This window comes from Eubalaena glacialis, chromosome 14 (assembly GCF_028564815.1).
Source record: "Eubalaena glacialis isolate mEubGla1 chromosome 14, mEubGla1.1.hap2.+ XY, whole genome shotgun sequence".
Lineage (NCBI taxonomy): Eukaryota > Metazoa > Chordata > Mammalia > Artiodactyla > Balaenidae > Eubalaena > Eubalaena glacialis.
The window spans coordinates 25,932,122-25,955,054 of NC_083729.1; the positions used below are offsets into that span (position 1 = coordinate 25,932,122).

General features: G+C 37.9%; 1 protein-coding gene across 4 annotated transcripts in view; it reads right to left on the bottom strand.

Moving 5' to 3' along the window:
- Nucleotides 1-22,933, bottom strand: part of MEMO1 (mediator of cell motility 1) — a 132,476-nt gene that overhangs the window by 63,982 nt on the left and 45,561 nt on the right. The gene's annotated exons all lie outside the window — the stretch shown is intronic.

Genomic DNA, 22,933 nt, shown 5'->3' on the forward strand with positions numbered 1-22,933 from the left:
CTCACTGAACCTATTTGGAACTAAAATAGCTTAATGGGCAGTGGATCATCATTTTGGATGTTAATGTTTGAAACTTAACCAACTACAAAGTTTCTAGTAGCAAGCCATATGATAAAGACAAGTACTGATTAAACAAAATTTGCTTTTATCCATCCATTTATTTACAACCATCTTCATTCAAGAACAACGATACAATCTACAATTTGAGGCAATGATCAAACAAAATAAAACAAGAAAGAGAAAACTATAGTATATGAAAAGAAAATAAGTGAATATTTTTTAGAGTACCAAAACCTGCCTTAATCACTAAAATCACATCCATGAAGTGATCATTACCACACTCAATGATCTTTCCTGCCATCCACTCCAGCCCCCTATTCCCATCACCATATAAATAACCAGTGTAACTACACCACCTCAAAAATCTCAATTTCAAGCATCCCACTCTCTTCACTTCCTATCATTCCAGTTCACGTCTAGAAATCTGTTGGAATCACTTTTCCAACTGTCCTTCATCCTCTCTTCTTCACTTTTTATACCCATTCTGAGATTTGATGATCCATCACTATAATCACTCCCTTGCCTGTGGCCTCCCTCCTTTGTTCCTCTCTTCCTCCAGCGTAGTCAAATCATAGTTAAAACCAACCTTCCACTTAACAAAGCACCTCCATCTGAACAGCTGAATGAGACTGTAAAGAAACACAACCATATGAACTTCGAAATTATACTCATAAATTACAGCAGATCCTTAGCAAACAAAGCTCAGAAATCATACCACGACAACCTAGTGTATTTGCTCACCTATCTTTAAGATAGAGAGTTACTTCATACAGCTTCTCTTTTTACCTTAAACCATCATCCCCTTCCCATTCCCATTCCCAACAGATGATCAAACTTTTCACTTTGTTAAGGAAAAACAAGCAGAATAACCAACCATCCTGGTTGCTCAGGACTTTGCCAGTTTTAGCACTGGAAGTCCTGCATCCTGGGAAACCTCCCAGTCTCAGGCAAACCTGAATGTTAGTCACCCTAAATTCGGAAGTAGTTACTTCCTCTTACCACCATTTATTCTGCTTTCCCTCCTGTTTCAACAAACTGTCCTTGCTCCTATCAAAAGCTAAACAAATTACTTCTGCACTGGATCTCACTTTGTTTTTCATACTCAGGTACTCTGCTCTTACAACTGTCCTTGTCTCCTGCACTAACTTTTCCCTTTTTACTAGATCATTATCATTACCGTGCAAATATGCAATACTAGCAAATTGATTTCCACTGTCCCCTTTTTCTCTGGCTCTCTCTTTTTAAACTTTTAATAAAAAAATATTTAAACATTACAAAAGAATCTAGATAATAATATAACAAACACTCATGGATTGACTGCCCAAATAAATTAAACCTTAACATTCTATCTTATTTACTTAAGATCTTCTTTTATTAAGAAATAAAATACTGGACTTCCCTGGTGGTCCAGTGGTTAAGAATCCGCCTGCCAGTGCAGGGGACATGGGTTCAATCCCTGGTCCGGGAAGATCCCACATGCCGCGGAGCAACTAAGCCTGTGCGCCACAACTACTGAGCCTGCGCTCTAGAGCCTATGAGCCACGACTACTGAGCCCACACAACACAACTACTGAAGCCCACGTGCTCTGGGGCCCGTGTGCGGCAACTACTGAGCCCTCATGCTGCAACTACTGAAGCCCGTGTGCCTAGAACCCGTGCTCCACAACAAGAGAAGCCACCACAATGAGAAGCCCGTGCACCGCAATGAAGAGTAGCCACCACTCCCCGCAACTAGAGAAAGCCCATGCGCAGCAACAACCCAGCGCAGCCAAAAAAATACTAAAAAATTTTTTTTAATTATTAATTTAAAAAAAAGAAATAAAATATTAAAGACATCTGAATTCCTTGCTGATCCCATTATATACCTCCCTCCTAAGGTAACCAAGGTAACCACTTTCTGATTTTGGTGTTTATTATTGTGTTATACATTTACTAATTTATGTATCCATAAATAATACATGTATTATTTTGTTCTCCATGTTTTTTTTGTTTTTGTTTTTAAATGTTATATAAATGTAGTGTACCTGTTCTTCTAAACTACTTTTAGTCAAATTATTTTTAAAAATTATTCATGTTGATACATGTAGCTCTAATTTATTCATTTTCAATGCTGTATAGTATTGTAATATATGAATATACCAAAATTTATCTGTTCATTCTCCTACTCAGACAGTTTGGTTGTTTCCACTGTTTCACTGTTAGTATACAATCCTACAAGTCTCTCATGAACGTGTGTTAAGAGCCTCTTTGGGATTTATCTAGAAGTAAAAGTACTGGATCATTGAGTATGAACATCTTCAACTTTACTAGAACACGACTAAATTGCCCACTGAAGCAGGCAGATCAATTTACTCACCAGTGTAAGAGCAAATAATAATAAGAGATTTAATTCTCCCTGTTAAAAATAAGAGAAGAGGGGCTTCCCTGGTGGCGCAGTGGTTGAGAATCTGCCTGCTAATGCAGGGGACACGGGTTCGAGCCCTGGTCTGGGAAGATCCCACATGCCGCGGAGCAACTAGGCCTGTGAGCCACAACTACTGAGCCTGCGCGTCTGGAGCCTGTGCTCCGCAACAAGAGAGGCCACAATAGTGAGAGGCCCGCGCACCGCGATGAAGAGTGGCCCCCGCTTGCCACAACTAGAGAAAGCCCTCGCACAGAAACGAAGACCCAACACAGCCAAAAATTAAAATTAATTAATTAATTAATTTAAAAAAAAAAAACAATATGAATCTGTAAGCTGAGAGTAAGAGCACACAGCTAATCCTTGGTAACACTTTAAAAAAAAAAAAAAAAAGACACATGCACCCCAATGTTCACTGCAGTACTATTTACAATAGCCAGGTCATGGAAGCAACCTAAATGGCCATCGACAGCCGAATGGATAAAGAAGATGTGGTACATATATACAATGGAATATTACTCAGCCATAAAAAGGAAAAACTGGGTCATTTGCAGAGATGTGGATGGATCTAGAGACTGTCATACAGAGTAAAGTAAGTCAGAAGGAGAAAAACAAATATCGTATATTAACACATATATGTGGAACCTAGAAAAATAGTACCGATGAACTGGTGTGCAGGGCAGAAACAGAGACACAAATGTAGAGAACAAACGTATGGACACCAATCACGGAAAGTGGCGGGGGTGGGGGGGGTGGTGGTGGGATGAACTGGGAGATTGGGATTGACATATATACACTAATATGTATAAAATGGATGACTAATAAGAACCTGCTGTGTAAAAAAATAAATTAAATTAAATTCAGAAAAAAAAAAGGAAAGTAGAATACACCTCAAAAAGCCCGAGGACCAAAATAAAATTAAAAATTTTTTAAATAAGTAAATAAAGCCTGAGGACCATTCTAGTCCTATCACTTACCTTTCCTAGAATTTTATCTGTACTGTGTTTCAGTCACCACACAGCTTTATGTTCTACTAGTTATTTAATCAACTATTACATCATAAGGTTAACTATGACCAATCATGTTATAATTTGCTTTCGTTTGTTAACTGAATAAGTATTTATGGAGCAGCTATTTATGTGCCAGGAAGTGGGATGAATGCTGGAGTTATAGCAATAAAAAAAAAGACAGGAAATGGGACTTTCCTGGTGGTCCAGTGGTAAAGAATCCTCCTTGCAATGCAGGGGATGTGGGTTCAATCCCTGGTCAGGGAACTAAGATCTTACATGCTGCGGAGCAACTAAGCCCGTGCACCACAACTATTGAGCTTGCCCACCTCAACTAGAGAGGCTGCGTGCCGCAAACTACAGAGCCCGTGCACTCTGGAACCCACGCCAGAGCTACAGAGCCCACGAGCCCTGGAGCCTGTGCACCACAACTAGAGAAGAGAAAACCCGCACGCCACAACTAGAGAGAAGCCCATGCACCGCAATGAAAAGATCCCACATGCCTCAACGAAGATCCCGCGTGCCGCAACTAAGACCCGATGCAGCTAAAAATAAATAATAAATAAATTTTTTTAATAAAAAACTTAAAAAAAAAAAAAGACAGGAGAGATACCTGCCTTCATGGCACTTTATAAGTGTCAATGTCTTAAATCCAAAGAATGGTGGAAAGATGATAAATTCAGACACCAGGACAGGCTAATAGGAAAGACAGTTTCGGTTAGGAGAGGAGCCTTCCAGTGCTAATCAAAGTATTCCACATACATAAGGTAAAGAATGATCAACTATCACAACTTTTTTAACATTCTTTTTTAATTGGTACCAGCATAGTAAATATAATTCTACAGGACTGGTTAAAACAAAGTAACCAGGCTTCCATGGTGGCGCAGTGGTTAAGAATCCGCTTGCCAATGCAAGGGACACGGGTTTAAGCCCTGGTCCGGGAAGATCCCACGTGCCGCGGACCAACTAAGCCCATGCACCCCAACTACTGAGGCTGCGCTCTAGAGCCCATGAGCCACAACTACTGAAGCTCATGTGCCTAGAGACCGCGCTCCGCAACAAGAGAAGACACTGCAATGAGAAGCCTGCGCACCGCAACGAAGAGCAGCGCCCGCTCGCCGCAACTAGAGAAAGCCCACGTGCAGCAACGAAGAACCAACACAGCCAAAAATAAATAAATAAAATGAAAATTTTTTTAAAATGTAAAGAAAACCCAAAAAACCAAAGTAACAAGAGACAAAGCAGAAGCAAAAAATACAAAGCCAAAAAAGTAGGTTGTCAGCACCTAGTATTTTCTTCTTAATCACTCTAAATCTGTTAAATCTGTTAAAACCAAGCTAAGAAATAAATAAGATTAATATGTTAGGGAGTTCCTAGGTGGCCTAGTGGTTAGGATTTGGCGCTCTCACTGCGGAGGCCCAGGTTCAATCCCTGGTTGGGGAATCATCCCGCATGCCGCGTAGCATGGCCAAAACACAAAAATAAATAAGATTAACATGCTAGACTTTTTATGACAGTGGCTCCTGGATCGCTGAATGTTACAGGCCAATAAAATTTCAGAAGAAATTTAAGGGACTAACATAGGGTTGCAATTTATTTTTTATTTTTTTGCACATGTCAACTTTATTTGAAGTACTGACAGTAAACTTATTCAAAACAATGTAATGTTGCCTTGAGGTATTTTGTATATGAGAAAGATGAATGTTAACATTTTCCATCACAGTGCTGGTTGTACAATGATAATTATCATGATTATGAAATTTGTAGCAAGATGGATCCTGGTTTTCCATATTTAGTGCTATTCTAATTATATATTTTACATTAAAAAGATTAAAGTATTGAGAAGTCCAAAATGTCAAAAACATGAGCTCTCATCTCAAAACAGATTTTGTCATTATAGATGGTTTAATTTCCATACCAATAATAATGTTATGTTACTTCACTATCAATATATTATGCAGGTAAAATGAGATGAGACATTATCAATTAAAATTTTTTAATTGAAATATAGTTGATTACAATGTTGTGTTAGTTTCAGGTGTACAGCAAAGTGATTCAGATATAGATATATATATATATATGTGTATATATATATTCTTTTTCAGACTCTTTTCCATTATAGGTTATTACAAGATAGTGAATATAGTTCCCCATGCTATACAGTAAGTCCTTGTTTTTTCTCTATTTTATATATAGTAGTGTCTATCTGTTAATCTCAAATTCCTAATTTATCCCTAGCTCCTGCCTTTTCCCTTTGGTAACCATAAGTTTGTTTTCTATGTCTGTGAGTCTATTTCTGTTTTTTAAATAAGTTCATTTGTATCATTTTTTTAGATTCCACATATAAGTGATACCATATGATATTTGTCTTTCTCTGTCTGACTTTATTTAGTATGATAATCTCTAGGTCCATCCATGTTGCTGCAAATGGTATCATTTAATTGTTTTTTTGTGGCTGAGTAATATCCCACTATATATTGTACATATACCATATCTTCTTTATCCATTCATCTGTCAATGGACACTTAGGTTGCTTCCATGTCTTGGCTATTGTAAATAGTGCTGCTGTAAACACTGTGGTGCATGTGCCTTTTCAAATTAGAGTTTTCATCTTTTCCAGATACATGGCCAGGAGTGGGACTGCTATTGTAACTCTATTTTTAGTTTTTTAAGAAACCTCCATGCTGTTCTCCATAGTGGCTGTGCAAATTTTTTATTTTCTCAAGAAAGGACATTTAAAACACATCAACCATTTATCTATGACCACCATGATTTCTTAAAATAAATACCGTAACACCAAAAAGTAATAAATGCACAATTTTAAGATAACCTCAGTCCTTTAAACTGAATAACCACATTTCATTGATTCCAAGGAGGTGCACCAGTGTTTTATGTATCACTAAGAAAGAAAGAAAAGAAAAAACCTTCCAATTAAAATAAGACAGATGGTTTCTTATCACTTAGAATTTTTATATTTATTGGAAAAGTTCTTAAACTTATTTAGATATGAATTCTCATAACACAAGTTTATGTAAAAAAGAAAAGGAAAATGAACTAAAGATACTCTTAAAATTTTCTTCACATTCACAATCTAATATCTAAATTGCTTTTTAACTCAGTCATCAGTGACCCTGTTTTTCCATAATATCATCCTCTGTACCAAAGGAATTAGTGATGTGATATTCCTTTTAAAAATGTTCCTCTACTGCCTCGGGACTCTAGTCCAAGAAACTGACACACATTGTCCAAGTCTTGATGCTATATCTTTTCTGATCTTACCAAAAGGTATCACCAGAAGGTGCAACCAACAGGTTTCAGAAGACAACCCAGGCATGTTCATCTCATTCATAAATGGTCCTTAAATGGTATGTTACCAGAAACACCAATGGGTTGCAGTTGTCTAGTCATACCAACAGGATTAATTATTGAGTTCGAGTATATGTAGGCAGTGACAACTATTTCACAACTGACAATGATTTAAAGATGCCATTGATTGTAAAACACATCTCAATTTCAGAAATGTTAAAATGTGGGAAAACGTACATCTTAAAATCAATGAAATATAGTAGCACTATGAAAACCACACTCTCCACAATGTTCTGGCATTTTTTAATTTCAATGCAAAACAGTGGAAAAATTCATCAAAAAACAGCATTTGGGAACCACTTCTCACTACAATGAAAAGTATTTCTCAGAAGGCTTACTGACTATAATGACCTCACTTAATTTAAAAAATAACATTTCAGCAGTTCTCCCTAAATCCTTTCTCTCATTACTGATGTCTTACTGTGACCATATACTTATAATTTATTGCTACGCTATTTACAAAACTAAGTATCCTATTTTTAGATACATTGCAAGGGATGCTGTTTGTTTTTATGTATCTTATGACAGGACTCCTCATACAGAAAATAATATGCCCTTAGGAGTACAAGAACACAAGAATTGTCTCACTGAATCTGACCCAAAACCCATCCAGAGCAGTACTATATCAAACCAAAAAAACAAAAACAAAAATAAAAAAAACCTTGCTATGAAGAACACTATTGTTCTCCTTGATACAAACCTCAAAGGGTTAGACCAAATCCAAATATCTTGGATTCCTTATTACCCACTAAAATTATAAACATTTTAAGAATCTGTTTATATTTTTTGCTAAACTCTGTAGTTCAGAATAGAATCCATAGCGGCAAATAACTATCCAAATGAACAATCTTTAGTGCATACCAACTAACCCATATCTGGCCAAGTGGACATCACTTACCACTTTTCTGTCCACTCATATACAGTCTCTCAAAATTTTCATATAGTTAATACCAATTCCACTGGCATTTCATACGTAAAAGGGCTTCAAATTTGAAGGATCACAGTGTATTTCTCCCTTGAGGTGATTTACAAAACCATAATCTGAAAATAGGTTCAGCATTGATCCCTTTAACAGTCTATTAATTTGGACTCCCTATTCTTACTCTTATTCTGTTTACAAACAAATTCCCTATCCCTATCAAATGATGCCACTAAGTTCCTTGAGAGTGCCTGGTTATAGTATCTTACCTAAACTCTTTTTTAAGATCAAGATATTGATTTTTGTCTGCTATTTCTTCATTATAAAATATATATATACACGTTCAGTATGGAAATTGTGGGGAATACATATTAAGAAGGGGGAAAAACAAAAATCCCATAATTATTTTAAAAACCCACCAAAATTAATATTTTCCAAATTTCCTTCTAGTCTTTAAAATGATATACAATTCTGTAACTTGATTTTATTTATATAACATTATACATAGGTATTTCCCTGTATTATGAACTCTTTATAGACATTTTATGGCTAAATAAGATTTCTTTTTGTAAATGGATCACTGCTTCCTTAAACATTACTCTAATATAAGATGTTTAGGTTCTTTCTTCCCAATTTTTTGCGCTATTATAAACAATTCTGTAATATGTATCTCTATTTCCATATTTTAAATTATCTCCTTTTGAGATTCTCAGAATGGAATTACTATGTAAATCAATGAGTCTTTTTAAGATTTCAATATATATATTCAAAATGTTATACAAAATTGCATCCATTCATAATCATGCACCATGCATGAACAATACCTGTTTCACCATACCCTCACTATTCTCCTCAAAACAGTATTTTAAAAGATTAATTTAACTCATCCCTCATTTGATAAAAATTTAATGCCTGACCTCAATTATATTTGACATTTCAAAATAAATTACTTTATTTCTTCAGAGTAATTTAAATGCCTAGGAAAAATACATTTTGACTCTTAAGATATGTATTTTCTACTTGGACCATGAAATAGCAACGTAATTGTTGCTGCCAGTCACAAGTTATCCATTACTAATGTTTAGCAAACAACTACTATCTACTGGCCTTTACAGTAGGCAGGTCAAATTCAAAACCAAGCCTATTATGCTGCATTATGCTACTGTTTTAAATTGCTCACAATCCTTAAGACTTTTATATTCTCCTGCCATTAAATCTTTTTAAGTAATGGGGTATTTTTTTAACCTTTTAGTTACGATAATTCTTTCTCCTATAATAGTCAAAAAGTGGTCTACAGATGAGAATCATCCAATAATGTGTTTATTTTAAAAAGAGATCACTATGTCATCACAATCTCTGGGGATGGTTACCTGGAGTTTTTAACAAGCTTTTAACAAGCTCTCAGGTGGCTGTGATACACACTAAAATGTGGGGCCCCTGCCATAAAGGCATTCATGTACACATGCTATATGAATGAATACATGAATGAATGCAGCTAACAGACTCTTGGACAGTTTATATTAGTTATAAACTCTTTTCATTACATAAATAAATCACATAATCTATAAGTTAGCAATATATAAATGCATGAATTTTTACCTCTAAACTACTTTGAATCCATAAGTGATCCACTGTTTCTTAGAATTTACATAAGTTTACTTTTAATAGTGTTTCTAGCCTCTCACTTCAATCAATGCCTCTCCAGCTTTTCCACTCAAATAACAAATGAAAAAGGAAAATAAACTCAGATTCATAGAAACTGGGTGATATGCAAACAAATTCTTTTAAATCTTCTGTTTTAGTCTAAAACTTCATGTGAGGGGCTTCCCTGGTGGCGCAGTGGTTAAGAATCCGCCTGCCAATGCAGGGGACGCGGGTTCGAGCCCTGGTCCAGGAAGACCCCACATGCCACGGAGCAACTAAGCCCGTGCGCCACAATTACTGAGCCTGTGTTCTAGAGCCCATGAGCCACAACTACTGAACCCATGTGCCACAACTACTGAGCCTGCACTCTAGAGCCTGTGCTCTGCAACAAGAGAAGCCACCACAATGAGAAGCCCGTGCACCGCAACAGAGTAGCCCCTGCTCTCCGCAACTAGAGAAAGCCCATGCACAGCAACGAAGACCCAATGCAGCCAAAAATAAAATAAATAAATTTTTTAAAAAAAATTCATGTGAATGTAATAAACTAAATGACAATATCCATAGTAATTTCAAAATTCCCATGCTCCTATCTGCAATTTAAATGGAGGCTTCAAGAAGATACACCACATTTATTCTCTAACACAGGGTCAAGTACTCTAGTTAGGAAACACGAACCTGGATCATAAAAAGCAACAAGCTAAATGAGCTGAAGTGGTACAAATGCTTAAAGTTGGGTCCACAATACTTCCTTAATGCATATCTAACCAGGAATCATTATTTTCTTCCAATTGCAACTTTTTTTTTTTTAATGTTTCTTTAGGTTACAACCAGCCAGTTGATACTAGTGAATCTGGATAATTTGGTACCAAATGCAAAAACATAATTTATGGAAAAATAAAACAAGTCTGCCTTAGCGGAAAGAATCAGGAATAGGATAACACTTCCCACACAAGGAAACAATTCTCAGGCAATTGCTAAAAAATAAAAGTTTCTTAAGGTAAAAGGAAAAATTAGAATTTTCATTTTTCATATATTTCTACCACAAAACAGATCTGTAGACATTATCACATCTCACCCTATTCTGTGTAATACAGATTTTCTTCTCTAAGAGTTTTCACTTACAGAGTTTGATCTGAAAAAGTGTATCAGGCCCAGTGGACTAGACCAAATCTAACTTATAATATAAGACTGCACATGTGTAAACTGCTATAACAAAAGATCTGAAACAATCTAAGAACCTACCAAAAAAGAAATTGGTTAAACTAATCATGGTAGATCCATAAAATAGAATATTCAGCAACTGGAAAACAAAGAGGCAAATTTTATGAACCTCTATGAAAGATCTTTTAATTGAGGGTAAAAAGAAGCATGGTACAGAAGGATACAATATGCTGCCATTTTTGTGTGTGCATATATATCATACATGATTATGTACTGGTTTTTATTCATGTGGAATTCCTCTAGGCGAACACAAAAGAAATGGATAACAATGACTGAATCCTGAGAAAGGGACTAAGAGTAGAGGGAAACCTTACTTTTCACTGTATACCTTTTTCTATCTCTTGTATTTTGCACTATACACATATACTACCTACCGAAAAATTAAGTATAAAAAAAGACGGTGCAGTCATATAAGATTAAATAATGATGCTGCAGACACATGTTTACTGACATGGAAAAAAGCTTATAAACACTAAACCCAGGGACTTCCCTGGTGGTCCAGTGGCTAAGACTTAGTGCTCCCAATGCAGGGGGCCCGGGTTCGATCCCTGGTCAGGGAACTAGATCCCACGTGCCGCAACTAAGAGTTCGCATACTGCAACTACAAAGCCTGCACACCACAACAAAGATCCTGCACGCAGCAACGACGATCCCGAATGCTGCAACTAAAGACCTGGCGTAGCCAAATAAATAAATAAATATTAAAAAAAAAAAAAAAACTAAACCCAACTAACAACAAATCATTGTTAGACCTAAGACAATACCTAAATTAATAATCTAGGTTAAAATAAATAAAGCCAAACGGTTGAGAATTGCTATTTGACCAATAAAGTATGTATCAGAGTACTGGAATACATATGGACCAATCTGACAAGACTTGCCTGTTACCAAGAAGGGATTTCCCCTTTTACTTCACTTCCCTAGGTTTGACATTCATCACCAAATTTCTGGTAGATAGAATCAGTGAATACAGAAACATTCTAGAAAAGAATGGTCCAGAAAAGACAACATTAAACACATTAATATTTTTTTAGTTTATTTATTTTTATTGAAGTATAGTTGATTATTAATATCTTTCTTTATAATCCTTCTCCATTGAAAATGCAATGCTTTCAACAGTTGTTTTTTTTTAAATTTGTCTATCAAGGACTCGAGTTATTCTCCACTCTGATTTTCTCAGCAATCATGTACCAGATAATCTAGAAAAGTCAAATTACTTTTTGAAGTAATTAACTATAATCTAATGCAATTTTTGTTTTTGCACTCTTGTGGCATGTTTGAGGCCTGTTTCCTTCTTTCACTAAGCATTGGTACTGCATATGCCAGCTCATCCATCTAAAGAATTATGTTTCTGATTTTGCAACCATAAGATGCAAACAAAAAGAATCTCAGCAAGTTTTTACTTGACAACTAGCCAAGAAAACATGCCTAATGTGGACTGAGAGATGGGCATACCAGGTATCAGATATGCAGAAAAGAAAAAGATAGTCGGTCATAACAGCCATCAAGATAAAAGGCTTTCCAAGTTCTGAGATTGATGATTTAGGGAGAAAATTAAGTTTGGAAACCAAGGGATATGGTTCAACATGGAAGTTGAGGTATACGTGTGCATCCACTCTGCCAAACCCTTTCCATATCCTTTGTACTGTTTTCATCAAACTGCCTAACACTGAAACAAATGTGTTAATGTAAAAGCTGCCCAGATTGAAGAATACCTGGGTTTAAACCCAAGTGGCACCTCTCCCATTCCCAGAAGATCATACCAGAAAAGTTTTGACAGGCTCAGCCATACTCAGGCACTAGCACCTTTAAGAGGCCTTAGACAATATCACTGGCACTTTCTTTTAAACCACAGCCACCAGAAAAATTATATTAAAGAAGTAAAAACTCCCTCCCAAACTCCTCTACACTTAGGCCATTTCAAAAGAAATATAGATAATTACACAACCAATCTTAATTCTATAAGCCAACATTTCCCAAATTGTGTTAGCAAAATTAGAATATAGAATTTTGTGCCTAAATAAATTGAAAAGGGGTGAGTGAAAGAATCAATGATGACTAAACTTGGGAGCTGGATAAATGATAGTACCACTATCAGTGACAGAATTAAGACCAGGAAGTTTGTTCCAAGATGAAGACTTTGACTTAGACACACTGAAAGTTTTAGGAGACAATAAGGCAACCAGGTAAAGATATGCAATTGGTAAAGAATAAGAGTCTTAAGTACAGAAAAAAAAAGGATTAAGGACAGAAACAAAGAATTCAGAGTCATTTAATTAAGGTGGTGAAAGACAAGAATGGATAGGAACTGCCTAAATGTGTACAGATTGATGTTGACACCACAAATGTTAAAAATCTGAGGCTTAGGATACAGATATAAGAAGTTGAGCCAGTGAAGGAGGGGAAAGAGGTGCAGCACAAGAAATAGAGGGAAAATACAGTACAAGGAAAGCAAAGAGGTAAGATCTTCAGGAAGATTAGCAGAATCCAATGGTCTCTAATGAATGAGCATGATGAGAACAGAAAAAATGCCAATCAATGTAGTATTTGCTGATTATGAGAAATCAGTAACCTTGGAGCAATTAGTTTTCAGTGGCTGGGGGTAAAACTTGCATTTACAAGTAGTTACAGACAAGATGAGTTACAAGAAAATGGAGTCATCAAATGAAAACCAATCCAAGAAGAATTGAAAGCAACTATCATTGCCTTCTTTTTCATCACCTCTAGGCCTCCCAATCTGAGGTCTCCAACACTTCAAATACATCAATTTACTCACTTTATGAAATATAACCTTAGGCATTAGCAATCATATTTTTATACCTCTTAATAAAGAAAGCCATCTATTAATGTCATGGGAAAATCAACATTCGGGTATGCTTTTGGAATTTTATCCAAATAGGTAGCAAACAACCTGAATCTGAGAGTGTATTTTTTGGAAGATAAACACCCTCTAAGATTTTCTCTACACATTCAAATTTAAACATGTATTACAGGGACTTCCCTGGTGGTGCAGTGGTTAAGAATCGGCCTGCCGGGCTTCCCTGGTGGCGCAGTGATTAAGAATCCGCCTGCCAATGCAGGGAACGCGGGTTCAAGCCCTGGTCCGGGAAGATCCCACATGCCGCGGAGCAACTAAGCCCGTGCACCACAACAACTGAGCCTGTGCTCTAGAGCCTGCAAGCCACAACTACTGAAGCCCATGCGCCTAGAGCCCAAGTTCTGTAACAAGAGAAGCCACCGCAATGAGAAGCCTGTGCACCGCAACGAAGAGTAGCCCCCGCTCGCCACAACTAGAGAAAGCCCGTGTGCAAAAACGAAGACCCAATGCAGCCAAATATTTAAAAAGTAATAAATAAATAAATTTATTTTAAAAATAAATAAATAAAAATAAACATGTATTATAGGTTAACAATCCTGTAGCTAGTTCTACAGAAACGTTAAGCCAACATTTCGTGTTAAAAAGGAGAGTGATAATTAAAAATATTAGCATTTGGTATTGGTAGTATAGCTTTCATCTAAGGACATAAAAGCAACCTTTAAACATCTATTAATAATGGCCTTTCTAACAATCCTGTTTGCTGCAGCAGAATACAAGCATGAACATGATTACAGTCTACCCTGAGGACACATAAAATATAACTTAAAACATTTTTGATTAATAGTCAATAATTACAATAAATGGGGATATAACAACCAAAGTTATTTTAAAGTACTTCAGAATAAAAGTAAATCTTCTCAATTTGAACTTCAGTAACTGTCATCCAGAAAGTTCAGAAAAGGACCAGACCAAATTTTTTATTCCAATAAAGAAAAAATTTGTTAAGTAAATACCATGAACAAGGTAATACATGCAACAAAAGCATGCTGTTTTCAGCTACTTTAGATATACTTGATATTCAGTTCAAAAAGGAGGCAAGAAAAGAACTGTAAACAAGAGGGACAGGAAAAAACAGAATTTATAGTGTACCTGCAATGTGACAGGCATAGTACCGGGTTCCTTAAAATGTTATTCTTGATTAACTGTCATAGTAATCATATGACATAGTTATTATCTCTAGCTTACAAATAAATTTAAAAAACAAAGTTTCCTTGGGACTTCCCTGGTGGTCCAGTGGTTAAGACTCCACACTTCCACCACAGGGGGCACGGGTTCGATCCCCGGTTGGGGAACGAAAAACCTGCACACCACATGGCGCAGCCAAAAAAAAAGAAAAAAAAAAAAACTTTCCTCAAGTTCATACAGCTAATAAACGGCAACGTCAAGATCTCTGAGCCATATCGGTCTGTCTCTGAACTGTGGGGTTGTCCTACTTCACAGCACAATGCCAACTCTGAGATGCAAGTGATCCAGGTAACAATCCTACCTTTCCTACAGATTCAGGCCTCAATTTCCTTTCCTGTAAAATGAAGAGGGTAAACTCAATTATGTCTGTAATTCCAGGTTACTGTAACATACTAAGAGGTAGAATTGTTTAGGTTGATGCTTAAAGAAGATAATTATCAATCATTTTATATGTATTTTACTAGGTATGACTCCATGCCATCAGCTTTCATTCTATGCTTTCCTCAAATGTTATATCAGAAACTAAGAAAGATCAAGGTAGGAATGACTCAGCAGACATCAAGAACCTCTTTCCCAAAAGTGAGAGAAGAACAAAATTAAGTAACATATAAGAGAATTTAATTACTCTTAAGAAATTACACCTTTCTTGATAAAAATCCTGAAACAGAGACTTTTTTTTTTTTTGGGCTGCACGGATTGTGGGATCTTAGTTCCCTGACAAGGGACCGAACCCAGGCCACCACAGTGAAAGCGCCGAGTCCTAACCACTGGAACACCAGGGAATTCCCAACAAAGCCTTTTAAAGTAAAGCTTTGTGAAGTATGAATCTCAATGTACTTTCATCATTAAAAGAATCATCAACTTTACCAAATTCATTGATTAGTTCTAGTAGTTTTCTGGTGCCATCTTTAGAATTTTCTCTGTATAGCATCATGTCATCTGCAAACAGTGACAGTTTAACTTCTTCTTTTCCAATTTGTATTCCTTTTCTTTTTCTTCTCTGATTGTCATGGCTAGGACTTTCTATATACTAACAATGGAAGATCAGAAAGAGAAATTAAGGAAACAATCCCATTTACCATTGCAATAAAAAGAATAAAATACCTAGGAATAAACCTACCTAAGGAGGCAAAATATCTGTACTCAGAAAACTATAAAACACTGATAAAAGAAATCAAGGATGTATGGGATGCAGCAAAAGTAGTTCTAAGAGGGAAGTTTATAGCAATACAAGCCTACATCAAGAAACAGGAAACATCTCGAATAAACAACCTAACCTTGCACCTAAAGCAATTAGAGAAAGAAGAACAAAAAAACCCCAAAGCTAGCAGAAGGAAAGAAATCATAAAGATCAGATCAGAAATAAATGAAAAAGAAATGAAGGAAACAATAGCAAAAATCAATGAAACTAAAAGCTGGTTCTTTGAGAAGATAAACAAAATTGATAAACCATTAGCCAGACTCATCAAGAGAAAAAAGGAGAAGACTCAAATTAATAGAATTAGAAATGAAAAAGGAGAAGTAACCACTGACACTGCAGAAATACAAACGATCATAAGAGATTACTACAAGCAACTCTATGCTAATAAAATGGACAACCTGGAAGAAATGGACAGATTCTTAGAAATGCACAACCTGCCGAGACTGAACCAGGAAGAAATAGAAAATATGAACAGACCAATCACAAGCACTGAAATTGAAACTGTGATTAAAAATCTTCCAACACACAAAAGCCCAGGACCAGATGGCTTCACAGGCGAATTCTATCAAACATTTAGAGAAGAGCTAACACCTATCCTTCTCAAACTCTTCCAAAATATTGCAGAGGGAGGAACACTCCCCAACTCATTCTACGAGGCCACCATCACCCTGATACCAAAACCAGGCAAAGATGTCACAAAGAAAGAAAACTACAGGCCAATATCACTGATGAACATAGATGCAAAAATCCTCAACAAAATACTAGCAAACAGAATCCAACAGCACATTAAAAGGATCATACACCATGATCAAGTGGGGTTTATTCCAGGAATGCAAGGATTCTTCAATATACGCAAATCAATCAACGTGATACATCATATTAACAAATTGAAGGAGAAAAACCATATGATCATCTCAATAGATGCAGAGAAAGCTTTCGACAAAATTCAACACCCATTTATGATAAAAGTCCTGCAGAAAGTAGGCATAGAGGGAACTTTCCTCAACATAATAAAGGCCGTATATGACAAACCCACAGCCAACATTGTCCTCAATGGTGAAAAACTGAAACCATTTCCACTAAGATCAGGAACAAGACAAGGTTGCCCACTCTCACCACTATTATTCAACATAGTTTTGGAAGTGTTAGCCACAGCAATCAGAGACGAAAAAGAAATAAAAGGAATCCAAATCGGAAAAGAAGAAGTAAAGCTGTCACTGTTTGCAGATGACATGATACTATACATAGAGAATCCAAAAGATGCTACCAGAAAACTACTAGAGCTAATCAATGAATTTGGTAAAGTAGCAGGATACAAAATTAATGCACAGAAATCTCTTGCATTCCTGTATACTAATGATGAAAAATCTGAAAGTGAAATTAAGAAAACACTCCCGTTTACCATTGCAACAAAAAGAATAAAATACCTAGGAATAAACCTACCTAAGGAGACAAAAGACCTGTATGCAGAAAATTATAGGACACTGATGAAAGAAATTAAAGATGATACAAATAGATGGAGAGATATACCATGTTCTTGGATTGGAAGAATAAACATTGTGAAAATGACTCTGCTACCCAAAGCAATCTACAGATTCAATGCAATCCCTATCAAACTACCACTGGCATTTTTCACAGAACTAGAACAAAAAATTTCACAATTTGTATGGAAACACAAAAGACCCCGAATAGCCAAAGCAATCTTGAGAACGAAAAATGGAGCTGGAGGAATCAGGCTCCCTGACTTCAGACTATATTACAAAGCTACAGTAATCAAGACAGTTTGGTACTGGCACAAAAACAGAAATATAGATCAATGGAACAGGATAGAAAGCCCAGAGATAAGCCCACACACATATGGTCACCTTATCTTTGATAAAGGAGGCAAGCATATACAGTGGAGAAAAGACAGCCTCTTCAATAAGTGGTGCTGGGAAAATTGGACAGGTACATGTAAAAGTATGAAATTAGAACACTCCCTGACACCATACACAAAAATAAACTCAAAATGGATTAAAGACCTAAGTGTAAGGCCAGACACTATCAAACTCTTAGAGGAAAACATAGGCAGAACACTGTATGACATAAGTCACAGCAAGATCCTTTTTGACCCACCTCCTAGAGAAATGGAAATAAAAACACAAATAAACAAATGGGACCTAATGAAACTTAAAAGCTTTTGCACAGCAAAGGAAACCATAAACAAGACCAAAAGACAACCCTCAGAATGGGAGAAAATATTTGCAAATGAAGCAACGGACAAAGGATTAATCTCCAAGATTTACAAGCAGCTCATGCAGCTCAATAACAAAAAAACAAACAACCCAATCCAAAAATGGGCAGAAGACCTAAATAGACATTTCTCCAAAGAAGAGATACAGATTGCCAACAGACACATGAAAGAATGCTCAACATCATTAATCATTAGAGAAATGCAAATCAAAACTACAATGAGGTATCATCTCACACCAGTCAGAATGGCCATCATCAAAAAATCTAGAAACAATAAATGCTGGAGAGGGTGTGGAGAAAAGGGAACACTCTTGCACTGTTGGTGGGAATGTAAATTGATACAGCCACTATGGAGAACAGTATGGAGGTTCCTTAAAAAACTAAAAATAGAACTACCATATGACCCAGCAATCCCACTACTGGGCATATACCCTGAGAAAACCATAATTCAGAAAGAGTCATGTACCAAAATATGCATTGCAGCTCTGTTTACAATAGCCAGGACATGGAAGCAACCTAGGTGTCCATCATCGGATGAATGGATAAAGAAGATGTGGCACATATATACAATGGAATATTACTCAGCCATAAAAAGAAATGAAATGGAGGTGTTTGTAATGAGGTGGATGGAGTTAGAGTCTGTCATACAGAGTGAAGTAAGTCAGAAAGAGAAAAACAAATACAGTATGCTAACACATATATATGGAATCTAAGGAAAAAAAAAAAAAAAAAAAGAGGTCATGAAGAACCTAGTGGCAAGATGGGAATAAAGACACAGACCTACTAGAGAATGGACTTGAGGATATGGGGAGGGGGAGGGGTGAGATGTGACAGGGTGAGAGAGTGTCATGGACATATATACACTACCAAATGTAAAATAGATAACTAGTGGGAAGCAGCCGCATAGCACAGGGAGATCAGCTCGGTGCTTTGTGACCACCTAGAGGGGTGGGATAGGGAGGGTGGGAGGGAGGGAGATGCAAGAGGGAAGAGATATGGCAACATATGTATATGTGTAACTGATTCACTTTGTTGTAAAGCAGAAGCTAGCACACCATTGTAAAGCAATTATACTTCAATAAAGATGTTTAAAAAAATAAAAAAATAAAAAAAAATAAAAAAAAAGAAATCAAGGATGACACAAACAGATGGAGAGATATACCATGTTCTTGGATTGGAAGAATCAATATTGTGAAAATGACTATACTTCCCAAAGCAATCTACAGATTCAATGCAATCCCTATCAAATTACCAATGGCATTTTTCACAGAATTAGAACAAAAAACTTTACAATTTATATGGAAATACAAAAGACCCCGAATAGCCAAAGCAATCTTGAGAAAGAAAAATGGAGCCGGAGGAATCAGGCTCCCCAACTTCAGACTACACTACAAAGCTACAGTAATCGAGACAGTATGGTACTGGCACAAAAACAAATATAAATCAATGGTACAGGACAGAAAGCCCAGATATAAACCCATGTAGCTATGATCACCTAATCTCTGACAAAGGAGGCAAGAATATACAATGGAGAAAAGACAGCCTCTTCAATAAGTGGTGCTAGGAAAACTGGACAGCTACATGTAAAAGAATGAAATTAGAACACTCCCTAACACCATACACAAAAATAAACTCAAAATGGATTAAAGACCTCAATGTAAGACAGGACACTATAAAGCTCTTAGAGAAAAGCACTCTTTAACATAAATCACAGCAAGATCTTTTTTGACCCACCTCCTAGAGTAATGAAAAGAAAAATAAGCAAATGGGACCTAATTAAACTTAAAAGCTTTTGCACTGGAAAGGAAACCATAAACAATATGAAAAAACAACCCTCAGAATGGGAGAAAATATTTGCAAGCAAAGCAGTGGACAAAGGATTAATTTCCAAAATATACAAATAGCTCATGCAGCTCAATATCAAAAAAACAAACAACCCAATCAAAAAATGGGCAGAAGACCTAAACAGACATTTCTCCAAAGAAGATATACAGATTGCCAACAAACACAGGAAAAGATGCTCAACATCACTAATTATTAGAGAAATGCAAATCAAAACTACAATGAGGTATCATCTCACACCAGTCAGAATGGCCATCAACAAAAAATCTACAAACAATAAATGCTGGAGAGGGTATGGAGAAAAGCGAACCCTCTTGCACTGTTGATGGGAATGTAAATTGATACAGCCACCGTAGACAACAGTATGGAGGTTCCCTAAAAAACTAAAGATAGAACTATCATATGACCCAGCAATCCCACTACTGGGCATATACCCTGAGAAAACAATAATTCAAAAAGTCACATGTGGAAGATGGCAGAAGAGTAAGACACGGAGATCACCTTCTTCCCCACAGATACATCAGAAATACATCTACACGTGGAACTGCTCCTATACAACACCCACTGAACGCTGGCAGAAGACGTCAGACCTCCCAAAAGGCAAGAAACTCCCCAGGTACCTGGGTAGGGCAAAAGAAAAAAGAAATAACAGAGACAAAAGAATAGGGACGGGAACTGCACCAGTGGGAGGGAGCCGTGAAGGAGGAAAGGTTTCCACACACTAGGAAGCCCCTTCGCGGGCGGAGACTGCGGGTGGCAGAGGGGGGAAGCTTCGGAGCCATGGAGGAGAGTGCAGCAACAGGGGTGCGGAGGGCAAAGCCGAGAGATTCCCGCACAGAGGATCGGTGCCGACCAGCACTCACCAGCCCGAGAGGCTTGTCGGCTCAACCGCCGGGGCGGGCAGGGGCTGAGAGCTGAGGCTCGGGCTTCAGTCGGATCCCAGGGAGAGGACTGGGGTGGGCGGCGTGAACACAGCCTGAAGGGGTTAGCGCACCACAGCTAGCCGGGAGGGAGTCCGGGAAAAGGTCTGGAGCTGCCGAAGAGGCGAGAGACTTTTTCTTGCCTCTTTGTTTCCTCGTGCGCGAGGAGAGGGGATTCAGAGCACCACTTAAACGAGCTCCAGAGACAGGCGCGAGCCTTGGCTATCAGCGCGGACCCCAGAGACGGGCATGAAACACTAAGGCTGCTGCTGCCGCCACCAAGAAGCCTGTGTGTGAGCACAGGTCACTATCCACACCGCCCCTCCTGGGAGACTGTGCAGCCCGCCACTGTCAGGGTCCCGTGACCCAGGGACAACTTCCCCGGGAGAACGCACGGCACGCCTCAAGCTGGTGCAACATCACGCCAGCCTCTGCCGCCGCAGGCTCACCCCGCATCCGTACCCCTCCCTCCGCCCGGCCTGAGTGAGCCAGAGCCCCCGAAGCAGCTGCTCCTAAACCCCATCCTGTGTGAACGAACAACAGATGCCCTCAGGCGACCTACACGCAGAGGCGGGGCCAAATCCAAAGCTGAACCCTGGGAGCTGTGCGAACAAAGAAGAGAAAAGGAAATCTCTCCCAGCAGCCTCAGAAGCAGCGGATTAAAGCTCCAAAATCAACTTGATGTACCCTGCATCTGTGGAATACCTGAATAGACAACGAATCATCCCAAATTGAGGAGGTGGACTTTGGGAGCAAGATATATTATTTTTTCCCCTTTTCTCGTTTTGTGAGTGTGTATGTGTATGTTCTGTGTGAGATTTTGTCTGTATAGCTTTACTTTCACCATTTGTCCTAGGGTTCTGTCCGTTTTTTTTTTTACTTAAAAAAAAGAATCTGCCTGCTAATGCAGGGGACATGGGTTCGAGCCCTGGTCTGGGAAAATCCCACATGCCACAGAGCAACTAGGCCCATGAGCCACAACTACTGAGCCTACGCGTCTGGAGCCTGTGCTCCGCAACAAGAGAGGCCACGATAGTGAGAGGCCCACGCACCGCGATGAAGAGTGGCCCCTGCTTGCCGCAACTAGAGAAAGCCCTCGCACAGAAACAAAGACCCACCACAGCCAAAAAATAATAATAGTAATAAATGTAAAAAAAAAAATTTTTTTTCTTTATAATTTTTATTTTTTATTTTAATAACTTTATTTTATCTTACTTTATTTTATTTTATTTTATCCTCTTTCTTTCTTTCTATTTTTTCTCCCTTTTATTCTGAGCCGTGTGGATGAAAGGCTCTTGGTGCTCCAGCCAGTCATCAGGGCTGTGCCTCTGAGGTGGGAGAGCCAACTTCAGGACACTGGTCCACAAGAGACCTCCCAGCTCCACGTAATACCAAATGGTGAAAATCTCCAAGAGATCTCCATCTCAACACCAAGACCCAGCTTCACTCAATGACCAGCAAGCTACAGTGCTGGACACCCTATGCCAAACAACTAGCAAGACAGGAACACAGCCCCATCCATTAGCAGAGAGGCTGCCTAAAATCATAGAAAGGCCACAGACACCCCAAAACACACCACCAGACGTGGACCTGACCACCAGAAAGACAAGATCCAGCCTCATCCACCAGAACACAGGCACTAGTCCCCTCCACCAGGAAGCCTACACAACCCACTGAACCAACCTTAGCCACTGGGGACAGATACCAAAAACAACAGGAACTACGAACCTGCAGCCTGCGAAAAGGAGACCCCAAACACAGTAAGATAAGCAAAATGAGAAGACAGAAAAACACACAGCAGACGAAGGAGCAAGGTAAAAACACACCAGACCTAACAAATGAAGAAGAAATAGGCAGTCTACCTGAAAAAGAATTCAGAATAATGATAGTAAAGATGATCCAAAATCTTGGAAATAGAATAGACAAAATGCAAAAACATTTAACAAGGATGTAGAAGAACTAAAGAGGAACCAAGCAACGAAGAACAACACAATAAATGAAATTAAAAATACTCTAGAGGGGATCAATAGCAGAATAACTGAGGCAGAAGAACGGAT